Genomic DNA, 20,089 nt, shown 5'->3' on the forward strand with positions numbered 1-20,089 from the left:
TTAAAGATAGTCTGACTAAAGCACCTGCATTGGGAATACCTGATTACGAAAAGCCTTTTGAGCTATACTGTACGGAAGCTGATGGTTGTGCAGCAGGTGTCCTCACACAGAAACATGGTGACGCTAGCAGACCGGTAGCATACTACAGTGCACAATTGGACAATGTGGCAAGATCACTCCCAACATGTCTCAGAAGTGTAGCAGCAACTGCTCTTCTGGTAAGTAAGAGAGAGGACGTAGTATTAGGACATAATTCAGCTGTCTATACACCCCATGCTGTATCAGCTCTGTTAAATTCAGCCCAAACCCGACATGTTTCTTCAGCTACATTCACAAAGTGGGAACTAGCCCTGATGGCACCCTGTCACAATCTGCCTGCTACATCTCCCTTTTGTATGCTGCTTTGCATGGCAGCTCCTGCCTTTTTGTCTTTATCACTGTATTTGTATTGGCAGTACCTCCATTCACCAGAGGTGCTGCTATTGTGCCTTATTGTGTGCATTAGGGGTTAACCTTCATGTTCCAATTATCCCATGCACCTGGGTGTGGGTTTCCCTTTATATACCCTGTCACTCCCAGCACACATGGCTGGTTATTGTTGTCATCCTGATGTCATTTTCTGTTGTTCCATCCTGTGAAGTCATATCCTTGTTGCAGCCTGTGGACTCTTCCTCCTGCCTTGCTCCTCTGGTTCATGCTGCTTGGAAATCTGTTCATACATTCTGCTTCCCTGCATTAACTGTTTACCTGCTGGTTTCTGAACAATCATATCGTTTCCTGCATCAGCTTGCACCTGGTATTTATTTCTACAGACTTGATTACCTGCTTTGTACATTTCTGCAAATAAACACAGAGTGTTTTCACCATATTCGTGGCTCCCAGCTGTATTCCTGTATACACCGTGACAGTATAACCAGCCCACAAAACAGCTTTGGAGTCAGGTGAAAGTTTTGTTTTATTCTGGGACCTTTTTGCTGCAATCAAGTTTTCATTTGTTTTTTGCAACATGTCTGTTTCACCAATCATGGAATTGCCACTGCTACAAACTTTACAGATGGACATTATATTGCTACGTTCTCAGCTTGCTAGTTTTTCCACTTTGCTTTTGGACCGCTCAGGAGACTGTCAGATTCTGTCTCTCCTAATTCAGAAGCTGCTGATCTGTCTAAATCCACCTTCTCTGCTGATGAACCTGTGCAAACAGCACATCTTAAAAATACTTCTACAAATTTGCTGGTTTCTATGAACTATGGGGTAACAAATTCCCAGTACACAGGTGGTCCACGTCCCCATCTGACCGAAGAGGAACGGCGGCGCAGGATAACATACAAGTTGTGTCTCTACTGTGCCAGCAATGCACATTTCTTGCAGGACTGTCCCATCCGTAGACCACGTCAGCTTATTGAACCATCTCCTGTTGTTTCCTCTCCGCATTCCAAAATTGTTTATGCTCCACCATTTCTGTTCTCTGGGAAGAGACCCAATCTGCCGGCTTCAGCCGCCTGTCCTGAGGCGCCAGCCTCTGTCTCCTGTGCCGAGGCGCCAGCCTCTGTCTCCTGTGCCGAGGCGCCAGCCTCTGTCTCCTGTGCCGAGGCGCCAGCCTCTGTCTCCTGTGCCGAGGCCCCAGCCTCTGTCTCCTGTGCCGAGGCCCCATCCTCTGTCTCCTGTGCCGAGGCCCCATCCTCTGTCTCCTGTGCCGAGGCCCCATCCTCTGTCTCCTGTGCCGAGGCCCCATCCTCTGTCTCCTGTGCCGAGGCCCCATCCTCTGTCTCCTGTGCCGAGGCCCCATCCTCTGTCTCCTGTGCCGAGGCCCCATCCTCTGTCTCCTGTGCCGAGGCCCCAGCCTCTGTCTCCTGTGCCGAGGCCCCAGCCTCTGTCTCCTGTGCCGAGGCCCCAGCCTCTGTCTCCTGTGCCGAGGCCCCAGCCTCTGTCTCCTGTGCCGAGGCCCCAGCCTCTGTCTCCTGTGCCGAGGCCCCAGCCTCTGTCTCCTGTGCCGAGGCCCCAGCCTCTGTCTCCTGTGCCGAGGCCCCAGCCTCTGTCTCCTGTGCCGAGGCGCCAGCCTCTGTCTCCTGTGCCGAGATGTCATTATCTGCCTCCAGCTTGGAGCCTCCTGCCACTGTGTCCAGTTCCGAGTCTCCTGCCACTGTGTCCAGTTCCGAGTCTCCTGCCACTGTGTCCAGTTCCGCGTCTCCTGCCACTGTGTCCAGTTCCGAGTCTCCTGCCACTGTGTCCAGTTCCGAGTCTCCTGCCACTGTGTCCAGTTCCGAGTCTCATGCCACTGTGTCCAGTTCCGAGTCTCCTGCCACTGTCTCCAGTTCAGAGTCTTCAGCCGCTGTCTCTGTTCCTGAGCTACAGTTTACTCCAGAGGGGGCGCTGCCCTTAAAGACTTCTCCAGAGGGGGCCCTGCCCTTCCAGTCTGCTCCAGAGGGGGCGCTGCCCTTACCGTCTTCTCCAGAGGGGGCGCTGCCCTTCCAGTCTGCTCCAGAGGGGGCGCTGCCCTTACCGTCTTCTGCAGAGGGGGCGCTGCCCTTACCGTCTTCTCCAGAGGGGGCGCTGCCCTTCCAGTCTGCTCCAGAGGTAGCGCTGCCCTTCCAGTCTGCTCCAGAGGGGGCGCTGCCCTTCCAGTCTGCTCCAGAGGGGGCGCTGCCCTTACCGTCTTCTCCAGAGGGGGCGCTGCCCTTACCGTCTTCTCCAGAGGGGGCGCTGCCCTTACCGTCTTCTCCAGAGGGGGCGCTGCCCTTCCAGTCTGCTCCAGAGGGGGCGCTGCCCTTTCAGTCTGCTCCAGAGGGGGCACTGCCCTTCCAGTCTGCTCCAGAGGGGGCGCTGCCCTTCCAGTCTGCTCCAGAGGGGCCGCTGCCCTTCCAGTCTGCTCCAGAGGGGGCGCTGCCCTTACCGTCTTCTCCAGAGGGGGCGCTGCCCTTCCAGTCTGCTCCAGAGGGGGCGCTGCCCTTACCGTCTTCTCCAGAGGGGGCGCTGCCCTTCCAGTCTGCTCCAGAGGGGGCGCTGCCCTTCCAGTCTGCTCCAGAGGGGGCGCTGCCCTTCCAGTCTTCTCCAGAGGGGGCGCTGCCCTTCCAGTCTTCTCCAGAGGGGGCGCTGCCCTTCCAGTCTGCTCCAGAGGGGGCGCTGCCCTTACCGTCTTCTCCAGAGGGGACGCTGCCCTTACCGTCTTCTCCAGAGGGGGCGCTGCCCTTCCAGTCTGCTCCAGAGGGGGCGCTGCCCTTCCAGTCTCCTCCAGAGGGGGCGCTGCCCTTCCAGTCTGCTCCAGAGGGGGCGCTGCCCTTCCAGTCTGCTCCAGAGGGGGCGCTGCCCTTACCGTCTTCTCCAGAGGGGGCGCTGCCCTTACCGTCTTCTCCAGAGGGGGCGCTGCCCTTCCAGTCTGCTCCAGAGGGGGTCCTGTCCCTCCAGTCTGCTCCAGAAGAGTTGCCAGTCCATGCGGTCCAGCCCGAGTTGCCAGTCCATGCGGTCCAGCCCGAGTTGCCAGTCCATGCGGTCCAGCCCGAGTTGCCAGTCCATGCGGTCCAGCCCAAGTTGCCAGTCCATGCGGTCCAGGCCGAGTTGCCAGTCCGTGCGGTCCAGCCCGAGTTGCCAGTCCGTGCGTTTCAGCCCGGGTTGCCAGTCCGTGCGGTTCAGCCCGAGTTGCCAGTCCATGCGGTTGAGCCCGAGTTGCCAGTCCATGCGGTTCAGCCCAAATTACCACTTGGTGCTGTCTGCCCTCAGGCTTCTCAAAGTGCTGTCTGCCCCCAGGCTTCTCAAAGTGCTGTCTGCCCCCAGGCTTCTCAAAGTGCTGTCTGCCCTCAGGCTTCTCAAAGTGCTGTCTGCCCTCAGGCTTCTCAAAGTGCTGTCTGCCCTCAGGCTTTTCAAAGTGCTGTCTGCCCTCAGGCTTTTTCAAAGTGCTGTCTGCCCTCAGGCTTTTCAAAGTGCTGTCTGCCCTCAGGCTTTTCAAAGTGCTGTCTGCCCTCAGGCTTCTCAAAGTGCTGTCTGCCCTCAGGCTTCTCAAAGTGCTGTCTGCCCTCAGGCTTCTCAAAGTGCTGTCTGCCCTCAGGCTTCTCAAAGTGCTGTCTGCCCTCAGGCTTCTCAAAGTGCTGTCTGCCCTTAGGTTTCTCAAAGTGCTGTCTGCCCTCAGGCTTCTCAAAGTGCTGTCCCCTCCGAGGCTTCTCACAGCGCTGTCCCCTCCGAGGCTTCTCACAGCGCTGTCCCCTCCGAGGCTTCTCACAGCGCTGTCCCCTCCGAGGCTTCTCACAGCGCTGCCCCTTCCGAGGCTTCTCACAGCGCTGCCCCTTCCGAGGCTTCTCACAGCACTATCCCCTCCAAGTCTTCTGCCCAGTCCGGGCCTGCTGCCATGTCTGCCGCCCAATTCTGGACTATGATTCAGATGAACCCAGACATTCTTGATATTTTGGCATCTGGAATCCGCCCTTAAGGGATGGGGTACTGTCACAATCTGCCTGCTACATCTCCCTTTTGTATGCTGCTTTGCATGGCAGCTCCTGCCTTTTTGTCTTTATCACTGTATTTGTATTGGCAGTACCTCCATTCACCAGAGGTGCTGCTATTGTGCCTTATTGTGTGCATTAGGGGTTAACCTTCATGTTCCAATTATCCCATGCACCTGGGTGTGGGTTTCCCTTTATATAACCTGTCACTCCCAGCACACATGGCTGGTTATTGTTGTCATCCTGATGTCATTTTCTGTTGTTCCATCCTGTGAAGTCATATCCTTGTTGCAGCCTGTGGACTCTTCCTCCTGACTTGCTCCTCTGGTTCATGCTGCTTGGAAATCTGTTCATACATTCTGCTTCCCTGCATTAACTGTTTACCTGCTGGTTTCTGAACAATCATATCGTTTCCTGCATCAGCTTGCACCTGGTATTTATTTCTACAGACTTGATTACCTGCTTTGTACATTTCTGCAAATAAACACAAAGTGTTTTCACCATATTCGTGGCTCCCAGCTGTATTCCTGTATACACTGTGACACACCCTCAAACATCACCATCAAACAATGTAGCACCTTAAATCCAGCTACATACCTTCCATATGTGTCTCTAGAGACACAAAGGGTGGGAGGTGAGGAGACCCTGGTCGATGATGAGTTAGGCAAGAGTACTGACACGCATGACTGTATGGAACACCTGAATCAGACCTTTACTGCAAGGCCCGACATACGTGACACCCCCTTAGAAAATGTAGATTTTACGTTTTATACAGACGGGAGTTGTCATAGACAGACAGAGACGGGAGAGCTACGTACTGGTTACGTTGTTGTAGACGATCAGGATGTGGTAGAAGCTGAACCCCTTGGCCCACCTCACTCAGCCCAGGTGGCGGAACTAGTAGCATTAAGGAGAGCGTGTGAATTGGCAGAGGGTAAATCAGCCAATATATATATACTGACTCTAGGTACGCCTTCGGGATAGTGCATGATTTTGGGGCCCTTTGGCATCTTAGAAGCTTTACGACAGCAGCAGGTACGCCAGTGGTACACTCACAACACATAAAAGGACTTCTGACAGCGATACAGTTACCCAGAACAGTAGCCGTCATAAAGTGCAAAGCCCATACCTTTGAAGAAGACCCAGTGTTACTGGGCAATAACAGGGCGGACGAAGCTGCTAAATGGGCAGCAGGGCAACCTATGACTGTATCGGCCGAGACTATGATGGTTTTTCAGACATTAGACATGCAGAAATTAATTGAAATGCAAGATTAGTGTTCCCTGCAGGAAAAGGCGGTCTGGAAGGCGAAGGGATGTGGTCAAGAGTCCTCAGAACTCTGAAGGGATGGACAAGGTAAGCCTGTAGCTCGTACTATCCAAGCCTGGCTGAAGCAGCACACGGTCTGACTCACCTGGGTAAAGAAGGTATGTGCAAACTGGTAAGAGCATACTGGTGTGCTCCCGGATTTTCCTCTCAGGCTGGTAAGAAAGCAATGTCATGTCTTACTTGTTTGAGGAAAAATGTTGGTAAAACTATTCCAACTGAGCCATCCCACATCTCTCCTACAGACGGATGTTTTCAGGTAATACAAATTGACTATATCCAACTACCACCGTGCAGGAATCTAAAGTATGTGTTAATGTGTATTGATGTGTTTTCCGGTTGGGTAGAAGCATATCCAGCAGCCACTAATACTGCTGTGTTCACTGCAAAGAAAATTGTACAAGATTTTGTATGTAGGTTCGGTATCCCTAGAATCATTGAAAGTGATAGGGGTACCCACTTTACTGGTGATATCTTCCAAAATATGTATAAACTCATGGGAATCGGTAGCAGACTTCACACCCATTACCGACCACAAGCCAGTGGTAAGGTGGAGAGAGTAAACGGTTCTATAAAGAACAAGCTTGGTAAGATAATGGCTGAAACTGGGTTGGCATGGCCTGAGGCTTTGCCATTGGTCCTCCATAGCATTCGGACCACTCCTAGACCTCCTCTTAATCTGTCCCCCTTTGAGTTACTGTTCGGACGACAACCTCATTTGATCGTGAGTCCACAAGACGACTTGAAGTGTAATAATGAAGTGACTGTATAATATCTTATAAGAATGAGTAGACAGCTAAAGCAACAACAACAAAAACTAAAAATGCTGTCACCTGGTATGCCAGAAACAAACTGTCATGATGTTGAACCTGGAGACTATGTTATGATCCGCAATTTCTTACATTCGGGTTGTTTAACAGACCATTGGGAAGGCCCGTACCAAGTGCTGCTGACCAGTACTACATCACTGAAAGTTGCAGAGAGAGACACTTGGGTCCATTCCATCCACTGCAGTAGAGTCCGTAACCCGGAGAAAGTGCAAGATAAAACTGAGACCGACGACATAGATCTGTCACTTGTGAGTCTGTTCCGGGAGACCTAAAGCCTGCAGTCGAGACACCTGAACCAGAGACGTTGCCTCAGAACTATCTGTCCAGCGATGGAGTGGCGGTTTTTGTTTTTCTTTTGTTCCAGGATTTTCCTTGTTTTTACTTTTTCTTGGACATTCTATTTTTGTGAAGGAGGATGGAAGACGAAAGAGGGTTCTGGTAGTGATGCGGATGAGATGGAGGCAGAGGAAAAGTTATTAGAATACTCAGAGCAGTCCATTATCAAGCTTGGGCCGGGGTTTATGAAAAGGTCTGCTAGCTCAGGAACTCGGAGACAGTGTGAGGGGCTATTGTCTGATGTGTATTGCATCTGCAAGTTCTGTGACTCCCTAGTTGAAGAGAGATGCATCCAGCGATGCCAGTCCACCGATAATCTGAATATGGGCGGGCATCCCTTGGAGAATTATCACTCCCTGGTGGGTAAGGTGCTAAACCAAACCGAGTGCTGGGTGTGCTCTCACGTGCCGCAGGGGCAGCATAATATAGGACTAGTGCCATTCCCTCTAAACATTTCCAAAGTACTCGAATTGAGGGGTGGGAGGCCCATAGATTGGAGGTACAATAACACTAAGTCCCCTAGTCTGACACTTCGACAATACTCCGTAGACAGATCTTTGCTGTGCCTAAATATATCTCATGCAAAGCGTCTGGAGAATTGGGAGGCTGACCTATCAGATCAGACAATGCCTCGCCACGCTCATGTTGGAGGGAGACTTACAAGATCACCCATAGGCAGGAATGTTGATGGAAGTTATAAATTAGGGCGTATAACCAAACATAAGAAAATGTCCATTGGTAAAGTCTCTATAGATAATTGTGAGAATGTCATCCATGCTGACATGTGTCTTGAGCAAATGAAGACTCTAGGCATGGGTAGTTTCGTCAAAACTCTGTGCGATATAATTAATGGGCATACTCTTCCTTATGTACTCCTTGATGATGTGTACTTTGTTTGTGGGAGGAAAGCTTATTCCTGGGTAACTCCAAGTTCCAAGGGCTTGTGTTTCTTTGCTAAACTAGTTCCTGAAATCATGACTGTTACTCATGAAGAAATGGTTGATATTCACAAGACTACATCACCACCATACATACACACACAGTATGAACACCGTGGCAAGAGAAATATGATTCCTGGTGAGGAACCCATAGCTACAAACTTGATTAGTGAAACCGCTGGTTTTCAAGTTATGGTTGCTCTAGAGCTCACCAGGACTGCTAAATTAATAGATAATATCACCGAGATGTATGATGACACTTTCAGGTATACTGGAAGGGAGCTACAAGCGTACAAGGAGTTGGTGCAACATAGACTGGTACTAAATTATCTCACCTCTATTACTGGTGGGTACTGTGTAACACTGGCCACCCAGTTCGGTGTCAAATGTTTCACGTACATCCCCAATAATACAGATGACCCTAAGGAGGTTATAGACCGGAAGATGGATTATATTCTGCAACTGAAATGGGAATTTCGAAGGAACCATAATTCTTCGTTATATGAGTTTGGGGAAAAGGTGGCAGGTTGGTTCTCATGGTTGAACCCTGTGAAATGGTTCTCCGGTCTGGGGGAGTGGGTACAGGAAATGGTTGCTAGTGTAGGTAAGCTCCTTCTCCTTATACCGGGTGTCATCTTAGCGATTGGTTTATGTGTCAAATGTGTTCCTACTGTGTTGAAGTGTGGAAAATGGTCTCCTAGGAGTAACACTGAGATTGAAACTGAAAGGGTGGTACCAGATACCGAGATCATGGTCTGTGAAGAAGTGTTGTATAACCCTGAACTTGAAACGGTGATTAGGTGATAGTTTATTACACTATCAAAGGGTGGAGCTGTCGAAGTCAGCATATTGGATAAAGTCATTTCAATTAAAATCGAGCAAACTTGGTTGTCTTTGTCTGAAAAGATGCGTACGGCACGCTACGGCGTAAAAGGGCACGCTACTGCGTAAAAGGGCGTACGCAGCTGCAACACGTGACAACAACAGTATTTAGTCTTTTACATACATTCGCACAAACACGCACACTTGTAAAATAATACACATTAATGGTAGTTGCAACACATAGTCATTTATGTCGAAATATAGGATATAACATATCAGTAAAACATATGGTACAGGTTGAAGGAATCACATCATGAGTGGTATCATAATACTCCTCTTAACATTTGCAACTGTCCGGGCCACTCTGCAAAGGAATCGCAGAGTGCATATGCAAGTTATGAATGATAGGGAATAATGAACTATTTAAGACTAAGGAATCTTGGCGGGAAGATCATCATCATCATCATCATTTATTTATATAGCGCCACTAATTCCGCAGCGCTGTACAGAGAACTCACTCACATCAGTCCCTGTCCCATTGGGGCTTACAGTCTAAATTCACTAACACACACACACAGACAGAGAGAGAGAGAGACAAGGGTCAATTTTGATAGCAGCCAATTAACCTACTAGTATGTTTTTGGAGTGTGGGAGGAAACCGGAACATTTGGAGGAAACCCACGCAAACACGGGGAGAACATACAAACTCCTCACAGATAAGGCCATGGTCGGGAATTGAACTCATGACCCCAGTGCTGTAAGGCAGATGTGCTAGCCACTACGCCACCGTGCTGCCTATAAGATCGGAGCATACCCCCTGAGGAGATGACCCCCTCCTTTGGATTCTTTAGGTTGAACTAGCCAATGAATGACAACCCCTTGGACCTTCCTGAAACCTGGACCAATAGAAGCAAGTTATACCATTCTGCATTGTTTTACTATATTTCTGTGTGCATATAAACAGCAGCTCCTCATCTAGTGTGCAGACATCTCGTCCCCAGACTTCAGGATTGAATGACTGTACACTGGATCCAGAGCGCCTGCGATAAGTAACGGCTGTACTTATTATAATTTTCGCTTGAATATCTACTGCTACTTTTTGAGAATAAATCTTTGTGCGTTGGAAACACAAATCGAGATTCGACAATCGCTATTGATTAGCGACAATACGCACTTAACAAAGCACAAGCGTATACATGCCAAACTTTGCCTTGTAATAATTTGCGAATAAAACCTATGTGCTTTGGAGAATCTTTATTGCAAATGATACATAGGGACCTAATAACCTGCTTACTGATACTTAAACCACTCCTTGCCACTGGAATTCTTTTACTTCTATTAAACTCAGGAAAACTTAAAACTCCTGCATAGGAGTTTTAAGCATCCTTCAGTGTTTTTAGACCTATTTGTCAGGTGTTGCTATGATATACTGAAATAAAATTACAATCATTTCATAAGTGTCAATTACATTAATTTTATGCACTGAAGCAGCAAACTTTGTGAAAATCAATATTTGTGTCATTCTCAAAACTTTTGCCCATGACTGTATGTAAAGGTTGTAACCATTTAATTGTAAGTTACATTGTATTTTATTTTAAATAAATTATTTTTTATTGCAAGTTTTAAAGCATTTTCTCTTGTTCTATACAAGGTTTGGGATATAGTTTGGCAGCTCCAAGTTGGAGAGCAGTCTCTACATCCTGTAGCTGTTTGCAATTATATGAAATTTGGCCCTTGGGATTTTCAGCACCTCCCTGTTTATTTGTTTCTTGGGTTCTACTATTTAACTATCTGAAACTAAGACGTGTCTCAGAGGAGGGAAGGATGGGATGTTTAAAATAAGGTTCCTCTCTTTATTTGACTATAAAGAGATGGCCTAAAAGTGATTTACTTTGTGTTATACCGAGAGACTGTACTGCATTCTGTTATGTCGTGTCATCTTAGCCCCACCCCTGCTGTGCAATGCCGCAAATCATATCATTAAACGTTCCAACTCCGCATGGGATCCAGGAGGGTGCCTACTCTTCCGAGAGTCCTGGAGGACTTCTCAAAATTCATCAGCCTTCCGGACATTCCAGCCAAGTAGGCAAGTACTGAATAAATGCTAAAGCTAATCGGGTAATGATGTACTGAGTTTACAAAACAAAACATTGCTGGGAAATGTGCAATGGTAAATAAAGGGTACTGACTAATAATAGATTGAATGTTTGTTTTGTCAGCTTATTCTACATAGCATAACCACATGGTGATAGGAGCAGCTGGCTCACATATGAGTAGTACTTCACAACAACTTACTTCCCACTTCTGATATGCTGACTGCATTTAGTTATGAAAAGAAATGTTGTCAATACACATAAAAAAGTAACTTAACACACCATTAAACTAACTGTTTCTGCTTTGCACGTCTTCCTGATTCCTTTGCTTAGTGCACTACATCCTTCCTGGGAAATAGTAGTATTAATTTATCTGCACAACTTCATATTTAAAGAGTTAACTGATTTTCAGCCAGTATTAGCCAATTTAAAGAGTACTGGTTTCCTTAATTAAGAATTGACCTGGTATTATAAGAGTCTATTCAGAAAGTGTATATCTCAACTGTGTCCATTGCTGTCTCGCGGAGTTATACTTTGTAAAGAAAACACAAAAAGGAGTGCCTACCTTATTGAAGAATAGGTCTTACATGGAACAGTTGTAGACCAGTGTTCTGCCTTTGCTGGGGCAGCGCTATATGTGTCACAGGAGGTGTGGAGGGTGAAACAGCTATGGGGCCCAAATGCGAAAGGGGACCAAATTCTACTGTGGCCCCACCTCATGTACTTTCTGACCCTCACACATACTGAGAAGAGCAGTGTAGGGCCAACAGAGTAGAAGGCCACAAAATCACTGTGCCATATAGTAAAATTTAGGGAGGACTGCAATTTCATTGTACACCGATGTCCTTTGACCTATGCATAAACATGGTGGTTTAGCTGTCAATATAGAATAAAAATTCTACTTTTTCTCATTATTTTTCTAATTCCAATTCTAAGTCTGCTCAGTTATAGCGGTAATAGGGACCACAAACAGTCAAACTCTTTTGAAGTTCAACATGCAAAAAAAGTAATTTATAAAAGTGCAAAACATGGGTGCACAGAACATTTTGTTTTGCATACACATAGGTGCACACCGAATGTTCCAGTTTTCAAAAAAGAGTTTGGAAAATCGACCTGTGCCTATCTTTGCAAGACTGCAGGCCCAACTGGAAATGCACATAGAGTGAAACTGCCAAAGCCCATCCTGCAGACACAGTAGGACCATTCTCTACATTTACTTCAACATTTCCATTTTCATCCTACAATACTGCTCACGGTACCGTCATCTATATGTTCAATTAATCACAACAGTAAAGGGACATTGGGGTTGCCATCAGGGGTGCTGAGAGGGGGCATGGGTAGATTTATTTATTTTTATTTTATTTTTTTCCGTAGGTGGCGAGGGTAGGCACCCAAAAATAGGAGGGGTGTGCTGAAGGGGAGGGAGGGAGCGAGCTGACAGCTGTCAGCAGCCTGCAAAGCAAGGTGGAGTACCAGCTCTGCCTGCAGTAATAACACACCGAGGAGTACCAACACAGCTTAGGTAAGTATGCTGGGCAGGAAGGGGGTTATGTTGTGCCTGGGGGGATGTGATGTGTCTGGGGGGTGTCATGATGTGTCTGGGGGTTGTAATGCGGCTGTGGGGGTGGAGTGATGTGGCTGTGAGAGTGACGTGATGGAGTTGGTGTAATGTGTCTTGGGAGGGTGTTGTGATGTGTTTGAGTGGTGGCGTTATGCACCTGGAGGGTGGCGTGATGTGGCCGTGGGATGGCGTGATGTATCTCGACTGTCTCAGGAGGGTAGTGTAATGTGTATTGGGAGCGTGGTGTGATGTGTTTGGGGGGTGGCATGATGTGTCTGGCGGGAAGCCTGATGCGTCTGTGGGGGTAGCGTGATATGGCTGTGGGGTGCTATGAGACACCTTGCAGAGTAAATTCCTACCGTAATTGCCGGCAATGTGCACAGTACAATATCTTCTTGTCACATAGCTGGCAATTGAATCTCCCCCATTTTTTTACTTTATGAATAAATTAGTTTGGAGTTTAAACTTTTTTGTAATTTTCTCTCATCATTATTGAATTTATGCTTATGGGTTTTTTGAGCGCCTCTTAATTTTTGTTATGTATTTCTCTTTGTATGAGGTTATAGAGCCTCTAGAGGCAGCCATATCTCTTATACACTTAAAATTGTGTTTTATTATCTGACCATATACAAACATATAGATATATATGATTATTTTTATCATACATATTTTGCTTGTTATATAATTATATACCGAGTGATCTATGTTAGGTACTTTGTTCACTTATTATTTTCCATATTTCTTGTACCTTTACATTTTCCAAACAAGTCCCAACATTACAGGGGGTTAATGTATTAAGCATCGGTTTCTGCAAGTCGCCGGATATCGGTGGGTTTGCAGGAGAAATTTAAAGCGGCAATGGCTTTCAATGCAAAAGTTGAATATGCTGCTTTGATAACTATCCTTTGGGGAATGTTCAATTAAGTGCAAAGTGCCTGCGGAACGGATCCAAAGGCACTCCACGTTACCGCAACACCACAGATTTCTGTTCAAACCACATAAGGTTGCTGTTGAAGTCGTATAATTGGATGAACGAAAGTATATTGGTTTAATATTGGTTTGCCGTGCATATTGCAAAGCGTATGCCACGTAACACGTGGCGTGATGCGATCGCACGGTAAAATACGCACGCACACACTAGCATTACAACATTTAGTTATTTATACAATTCATATTGGTTCCGTTACACTGTAATTTATGAGCAGATAGTATTTGGTTTATTATTAGTCTATATATATATATATATAGATATATATAGATATATATATATATATATATATATATATATATAGTGATTATATGTACATTGTAGTGTTATTAAAGGTTTAGGTTATAGGAAAGGTGTCATGCCTGATATCATATTGATCCCCTAATCATCAGCAGCTGTCTGGTGCAGTCGGCGAAGAGATCGCACATTGCATACTTTAGTTATTGATATTAGGGAATAATCCTTTGTATGATGCTGGCTATGAAAGGAGCAGACCTCCTGGAGAGACGACCCCCACCTTTGGATTCCTTAGATTGAATCAACCTATGATCTGTTTACACTGGACCCACCCAACGTCTGGACCTATAGAAACAATCTACGTCATCTCTATTGTTCAAGTGTAACACTGTACTGTATATAATCATAGCTGCACATACCCTGGCCCTCAGTCAACTGTGACACAGTATTCTAACAGATATACTGTCCACCAGGTCCCGTGGGTGCGCAGTGTGCGCAAGCGATTGCATTGGTATGTACTTATCTTTTGGTATTGGCTGTGCTGTACTGTACTGTATCATAATATGATAATGTATTGAATTGTTGACTATTTACATCTGCTAAAATAAATCACTTTGTGCTTTGGAAACACATACAATTGATTGGGCAATGCTTATTGAAAACGATAAAATGACTTTAATAATTGGGGGCTCATGAGTTTAGGAGTTACGTTATCGGCAGGTATGCAACGCTCACGGTATTCGGTTCCTCAACAAAGGGTGGATTGACGGATGCGTCGCATGGCAGGAAAGAACGTAATGTGTTCAAGACCTGTGGTTCACTTTGTGTTGAGAGACCGAATGTCCGTTGTTGCATAGACTGAAGGAACGCTAATTGGAATCTAGGGACATGAAAGAAAAATGTTTCTTTTTATTGTCGTTTTACGTTTTAAAGTGTATTGCATTGCTGAGCGTATGTGTATTTCCTGCTGTGCATACGAGAACTTCTGGTAGATTTGCCACGTGGTTGAACAATCGTTTTGATAGTTATTACATGCATACTGTAAGCACTTGGTAAAGTCTCTGAAAAGATAGTGCCATTGTTTGGGAAAGTAATTTTCTGTACAGAAAACTAAGGTGTATATGTGTGGTGATTGTATGATTTTGAAGTGAAAGTTGATTTACTGTCAAAAAGACAGGGATATCGGTAGCCGTTTGACGAGGCGGGCTTGCAACCGAGGTAGTATACAAGGCAGGTATACTGGCAGCAAAAGCCCTGTTTGAAAAGAGAACAGTTAAAAAGCTTTTGGAAACTTTCTCCCCAAGGGTAATCGCAAGGTTTAGCGATAGTTAGTATTGCTAAGCGGTGCGATCGGACCGCATGGTTTTTGCAACCGTGCTTGTGACTTGGGTTGAACGGCTGAGAGGAATTACGCTGGTACAAACGGGTAAACTCCGGTACTACCAGTTCAGTAATACTCAACAGAATTTTGTGGAGAGCCAGGATATCGAGGAGCTGATATTTCTATTGTCCATAGTAATATTTCTGGGTTAGGAGGTGTGTGGGCGTAGCCTGTGAAACCGTCCACGGATAAAAATCTCTAGTAAGTTCTGTTTGAAAGGAGAACAGGTAAAAAGTCTTTTTGCGTAGCGTTGAGAAATAGGTTGTTTTCACAAAGGGTGCGAAGCAAACGCTAGAGATGGTTGATGTTGTGCTGCTTAAGGAAGGACCGGTTGGTTCGGCAAAGTATGTTATGTATAATAAATATGGTGCGTATGCAACGGCATACTGCGACAAATGGGTCAAGATGACCCGGGAGTGTGTGAAACCTTTCCCAAACATAGGTAGTTTCGAAGCAGAGGTGTTAAATACCGTAAAAGATAAAGTACGGTTGATTAAGCCAACGAAAGTGAGAAATGCACATAATCATTGTTTAAAATCGTGGCAAATGGAAGGTAACACGTGGCAGAGCAGCGAACGCACAGCGGAAGTGGGTGTAGCAAAAAACACGTGTTCAGCGGAAGTAAGCGTACCGGAAACAAGTATTCCGGAAGTGTGCGTTGCAAAACGTGGCGAACTGAGCGCAAACACGCCCCTGACAAATTCTGTCGGGGCGGGAAGTACAGCCAATACCAAAAATGTAAAAGCTGTAACTAGTAACTTGTATGTTCTTTTAAGTAATGTTAAAAGTAATGTTTCAGGACAAAGAAGAGGGACGGTCCCACCAGCAGGGGCAGCGGCTGAAAGTGGTGAGAATAATGAAAAGGTTAACACAGGGGGGGACATCCATTGTACTGCAGCAGCAATTTCAGCAACTAGTTCAGAACATAGTCATTTGGTAGACTTACATCCTGTCTGTACTAAAACAGTTCCCAATGGGAAAGCGGACAGAGATGGTGACGTTCCCTTAAAACATGTAGCAAAGCATGATACATGCACTAGGTCTGAAACATTTTCAATTTTGTCTGATTTCCCTGATCCTAGGAAAGATTTGACCAAATGTCAGCAGCTTATTCGATATTATGGTAATATGTATGAGCCAACTAATAACGATTGGCGAGTATTATTGAAAACCTGTCTTCCTCTCAATACTGATATACAAAAGTTCATTAAGGATTGTATGTTGGAGGAGGATGAATCCTTAACCGAGGATGATAATCAGGACAATATTAGACAAATAATCACACGGTTGGCCATATATTTCCCAGTGATAGTGGACTGGAGTAAAATTTTTACTATCCAGCAAAAAGATAGTGAAAATGCAACAGACTATTTTTGCAGAGCTCTAATAGAAATGGGCAAATATACTGGGGTACCAGACATAAAAGATAATGTAGATTACAGAGAGGTTGCTGTTAAAGTTCTAATGGATGGCCTCAGGGAAAACTTGAATAGAAGGGTGCAAACTTCATTACCAAACTGGAGAGGAATCACTGTAAGTGCTCTCAGGGAGTCAGTTATAGGACATGATAAAAGTATAAATGAACAGAAAGAGACACTAAGTGATAGGGTAATGATGGTGAGTATTCCAGCATTAGAGGGACTGCACACACGACCACAGTGTAATAACACCTGGGTTAAAGAAAAGAAACAACATGAGTTGAGGAAGTGTTTTCAATGCAATAAAATAGGACACCTAGCAAAACATTGTGCAGACATTACAGGGACGTGCTTCTACTGCCGTAAGAAGGGACACATGAGTAGGAACTGTGTAGAGAGAAGAATGGATACCTGGGTTCGAAATCACATAGACATCCACAAAAGGAGGCGTACACTTCTCTCAGAGGTTCCCCTACAATTGATTGCACACTCTGTAACAACTAATATTCTGGGGGAGAAATATAGCCGACTCTAGAGTTAATCTGTGGTAAGTATTATTGTGCAGGGAACGGATTTAAAAGCTAATCTGTGTTGATTTTGTTTGTTTGTTTTATGTTGTCACATGTTTGCTTTCCTAAATCTGTGGCCGATGGAAAAGAATGGAAATGTTTGTTTTGTTTGCTGTTTTAAGATAACTATCTTGTTTTTCTTCTCACAGATAAAGGGGGAAAAAGGAGTATAAATTTAGTGATTAGAGGGGTGAGATAGAGAAATAGAAGAATTACTCTTGAAAGACTAATTAACAATAGACAAATGGAACACTGTTTGTTTTAGGCTGCAGTGTCTCATGATAATTTGTTTGACTGAGAATCATTATCCAACAATGAAGTATATACATACTTGCTCCAAAATATCGTTTATGTATCTCAGATGAGTCATCAACAGTTAATTTTTACATTTCTCTATTATAAGTTAGGAAAGTCCGTTGAAAAGGTATCTAGTCAATGAGATACCGAGTTCTTAATGAACAAATGACGGACGACACTGGATTGCACAGTTAAGACCCCCTAGTCATTCTTGGGAGGGATCATAGTTAAAGGAATACAGCCATTTCCCCATAGAGTCAGAGTCCAACCCAGCTGTCATTTTGTTGTAAAAATCTCCCTTTCTGCATGTATGTTTGTATTCAAATCTTTATATTCCCATCAGTCATTGCTTTCTTATTTCTCATTCTTTACACAAACGCTAGTCTCTCTCTCCCTCTCTCCCTCTCTCCCTCCCTCTCTCTCTCCCTCTCTCTCTCTCTCTGCTCTGATAGAGATAAAATCAGACACAGTCTCAACAATGGGGCTAAGACATATTTTTTATTTTTTTACATAAGACAAATTCAGAGATACACACACTAGATTGACATGAGTTACAGAAACAGTCAGGGGTTTTGTTTACATGTGTATAGAAACTGCTGATTTTAAGCAGAAAGGTTCTGTTGTGGAAATACGATTCATGTTTTATAGATTGCATATCTGTGTTGTTTTTTTTGTTTTATGATTCGTGCCTCCTGTTCAAAAATGTGCCTTTATATGCATACACAAAGGGTGGATAGGAGATTGCTGGAAGTTAGGCATACAGATATGCATCTCTGTATAGAACATTGGAGTAGGATTTTTACCACAAGATACGACATAATGTGAAACCCTAGAAAATGTAGAATTTTCATGTTTTATATTTTTTACTGTTAGACAGACATGTACTGGATACTGTTATATTTGAAGAAAGTGTTATAGAAATAGACCCCTTTGTCTTTCTCATTTAGTCAAGTAGCTGAATGTGAGGTACTGAGAATGACATGTGAGTTGGCAGAAAAAAACCGATTAATATACATTGGTCTTCAGCATTTTTCTAGTCTAGGGGGCGATGTTGAGGTGACTGAGAAATCGTTTATAGCAATACCAGCACATGATTAGGACACTACATAGAGGACTTTATACAGTGACACAGTTACCAACTGAAGTAGCTGCTAGTAAGGTCCACACTTACACACATGACCATACATGGCTGTCACACCAGGTCGAACATACCTGTCAAATAGACAGCAGGGTTTTATGTGACAGTTAACAAATCTATGTTTTGTTTTGCTTTTCGTTGTATTGTTTTAGTTCTAAAATGTGAACACACACACACACATGCACGCATACACATATTGGTTAATATATGAAGATTTGTGTTACCTGAGGAATAAACTGTCTGGAAGGTGAAGAGATGTGGTGAGAAGTCTGGTGGACTCTGGAGAGATGGACAAGGTAGACCAATAGAGCCATCCCATATCCCTCCTGCTGATGGGTTTTCCTCCAGGTAAAAAAAATACACGTCATCCAATTACCACCATGCAGGATCCTCAAGTATACACAGGTGTACCAATGAAAAATGTCTGGGTAAAGGTGTATTGAAATGTGTCTAATGTATTACTGTGTCATACTCAAAACTTTTGTTATTCAATGTGATAGCCCTAGAGTTAAAATAGATGATAGGGGTATTCATGTTATTGATAATAGAGGTATAAAGTATGAGTAGTGGTAACAAATCACATACTTTCAGTTAGCCATAAACCAGTGTGAACATAAAGTAGTGGTACTCGGTAGAATGAATTGAATAGAATAAGAGTTGGAACTTGATTGAAGTGACTGACAGCTTCGGCCACTAGTCCTTTCCCGCTACCAAAAGATCACTCCTGGGCAGACTCCTAACCTGTCAGTTTTTGAAATGTTCTTGACCCTTCGTGAGATGAGATTGTAACTGGGAGGCTAGGTTAGATCTTGAGAGAAGGTAAATAGTGAGACAGCAACCAAGAACGTCCAAAACACTGTTTCCTGAAAAGTTACACTAACTGTACACTAACTGTCAGGATGTTGGATCGGGAGAGTAAGTTGCGGAGCAGAAATTTCTTAAGCTAAGGTTATTTGACAGACAGGTACCAGGTGTAGGCTACCAGCATCACGGCTTCAAGGGTAGCAGAGACACACTGGTGCCCATTCCACCCACTGCAGAGGGGCCAACACTCAGAGAAGGGTCCAAGGGCACTCATGAGTCTGTACTGGAAGGCCTCGAATGCAGTTAGTAGCACCTGAGTCAAAGGCTAAGACTGTTGTCCAGCATGAAGTTGTAGTTTTTCCTGTTTTGTGTTCTCTCATTTCATTCTCTTCTCAGGGCGGTTAATTCTTTTGATTATTAGCAGGTGACAGAGACTGGTTCGGGTAATGATAAGGAGGTATTGGGGAGGAAGAAGTTAGTAGCATAATCAGTCCAGCCAATTACTCTATTCAATTCAGGGGTAGAGGAAAATTTAGAAACCTTGGAGCTTGGAGAAAGTGCGAGGGGCTATTGTCTGAGTAGCATTACATCCGTAAGCATGGCGACCCCATGGTTAGAAAAAAGAGATACACCCAGCGATGCCAGTCCAGTAATATTCGGACTTGAGCAGGCATCCTTGAGAATGATTATCATTCTTGGGAGGGTAAGGTCTTAGACCAAACAAAGTGCTGGGCGTGCTCACACGTGCCTTAGTGATTATATCAAGTAGGATTAGTTCTCTTTCCACTAAATATTCTTGAGGTACCCGAACTATAGGCGGGAGGTCACTAAGGGAAAAAGTAGGACCCCTAGGTCCCTTAGTCGGAAGTCTCCCAATGCTTTGCAAGCTGATCACTGTTAAATCTGAGTATTGGGAGA

This window comes from Mixophyes fleayi, chromosome 4, assembly GCF_038048845.1.
Source record: "Mixophyes fleayi isolate aMixFle1 chromosome 4, aMixFle1.hap1, whole genome shotgun sequence".
NCBI classification, from domain to species: Eukaryota; Metazoa; Chordata; class Amphibia; order Anura; family Limnodynastidae; genus Mixophyes; species Mixophyes fleayi.